Source organism: Phallusia mammillata, unplaced genomic scaffold (assembly GCF_965637545.1).
Source record: "Phallusia mammillata unplaced genomic scaffold, kaPhaMamm4.hap1.1 HAP1_SCAFFOLD_273, whole genome shotgun sequence".
NCBI classification, from domain to species: Eukaryota; Metazoa; Chordata; class Ascidiacea; order Phlebobranchia; family Ascidiidae; genus Phallusia; species Phallusia mammillata.
In genome coordinates, this window is record NW_027649003.1 from 17,501 (window position 1) to 19,404 (window position 1,904).

The 1,904-nt window shown below is 58.5% G+C and overlaps 2 non-coding genes and 1 pseudogene across 2 annotated transcripts in view; all 3 read right to left on the reverse strand.

Moving 5' to 3' along the window:
• LOC145208467 (large subunit ribosomal RNA) overlaps positions 1-190 on the reverse strand; it is a 3,687-nt gene extending 3,497 nt beyond the window's left edge. The window contains exon 1 of the ribosomal RNA XR_013854751.1: positions 1-190. This exon is cut by the window's left edge and continues 3,497 nt beyond it. This is a non-coding gene — a ribosomal RNA (large subunit ribosomal RNA).
• Positions 191-509: 319 nt separating this feature from the next.
• LOC145208470 (5.8S ribosomal RNA) lies at positions 510-663 on the reverse strand. The gene has a single exon (XR_013854753.1). It is a non-coding gene; the product is annotated as a 5.8S ribosomal RNA (ribosomal RNA).
• Positions 664-964: 301 nt separating this feature from the next.
• Positions 965-1,904, reverse strand: LOC145208465 (small subunit ribosomal RNA; annotated as a pseudogene; the record flags this gene model as incomplete).

Consider the following 1,904-nt stretch of genomic DNA (forward strand, 5'->3'; position numbering starts at 1 on the left):
GGGCAGCGAACGACGCGCACCGAAGCGAATTCTTTACGCCACAATTCCGAGCGCCTCGAGAGCACGCGGATTCGGCGATGGGCACATCCCGCTTCACTCGCCGTTTACTGAGGGAATCCTCGTTAGTTTCTTTTCCTCCGCTTAGTAATATGCTTAAATTCAGCGGGTAACCTCGTCCGACCTCAGGCCGAAAATTGGAGCCCAGCTCCAGGCGTTCGTCGACGAGCAGCCTACCGCGGCGGCGGGCGTTCTGCGACGGGCATTAGACGGCGGGCGCTTGACTGGCAGGGCGAGCTCGCGAGCCGCAGTCCTCTTCGAGGCCGACTCGCGAGACTCGCTCGCCTGCGTCGCCGTGCCGCGTCGCAACCCAAATTGCACGCAGTAGGCAGTTCGTGCTGTCATAAGCGGGACGACCAGCGCGCCCGTACGGACCGCCAGCCGACACCGCACCAGCCCGACGCGGCTTCTCCTTTTTAGGGGAGACAAACCGCGCGGGAGCGTTTGAAACGCGACCCTGAGGCGGGCGCGGCTCCGGGATTGACCCGACGCCGCAATTTGCGTTCAGAACGTCGATGCTCAATGTGTCCTGCAATTCACATTAATTCACGCAGCTAGCTGCGTCCTTCATCGACTCGCGAGCCGAGTGATCCACCGCCAAGAGCCCTCGATTGACATTTGTTCTGCACTGCGCCGCGCACAATGTGGTAGCATTCGAAAATTACTGGCGCCGAGCGGTCGACCCGACCTAGTCGGTTCGCCGACGCATGAAGCCGGCTTCGCGGAGCTGGCACTCGGCGCGCAATTTACCAGGTGACCGGTGGCGTTGGGATCCCGGCAGCGGCCGGGGTACCTTCGCCGTTCGGGCGGTCGCGCACGCGCGCACATTGGAGTGACGCACGTGCGGTCGCAGCCGTTTCTCGAGCCTCGCCTCGACCGTTGTGCGCTGACGCCCAACGTCGACCGTTAATGATCCTTCCGCAGGTTCACCTACGGAAACCTTGTTACGACTTTTACTTCCTCTAAATGATCAAGTTAGATCGTCTTCTCGGACACCGGCCCGGCCGTTGCCGACCGCGCCAGGTCCAATCGGAGGACCTCACTAAACCATTCAATCGGTAGTAGCGACGGGCGGTGTGTACAAAGGGCAGGGACGTAATCAACGCGAGCTGATGACTCGCGCTTACTGGGCATTCCTCGTTCAAGGGAAACAATTGCAATTCCCTATCCCTAGCACGACCGGGGTTCAGCGGGTTACCCGGACCTTTCGGCCAAGGCGAGCACACGCTGATCCGGTCAGTGTAGCGCGCGTGCGGCCCCGAACATCTAAGGGCATCACAGACCTGTTATTGCTCAATCTCGTGTGGCTAAACGCCACTAGTCCCTCTAAGAAGTTAAACGCCGACCGATCGGGTCGCGTAACTAGTTAGCAAGCCAGAGTCTCGTTCGTTATCGGAATTAACCAGACAAATCGCTCCACCAACTAAGAACGGCCATGCACCACCACCCACAGAATCAAGAAAGAGCTCTCAATCTGTCAATCCTCACTGTGTCCGGGCCGGGTGAGATTCCCCGTGTTGAGTCAAATTAAGCCGCAGGCTCCACGCCTGGTGGTGCCCTTCCGTCAATTCCTTTAAGTTTCAGCTTTGCAACCATACTTCCCCCGGAACCCAAAAGACTTTGGTTTCCCGCAAGCTGCCGGGGAGGTCGTCAAACTAACGCCCCCCGATCGCTGGTTGGCATCGTTTATAGTCAGAACTAGGACGGTATCTGATCGTCTTCGAACCTCTGACTTTCGCTCTTGATTAAAGAAAACATTCTTGGCAAATGCTTTCGCAGTCGCTCGTCTTGCGCCGATCCAAGAATTTCACCTCTAGCGGCACAGTACGAATGCCCCCGTCCGTCCC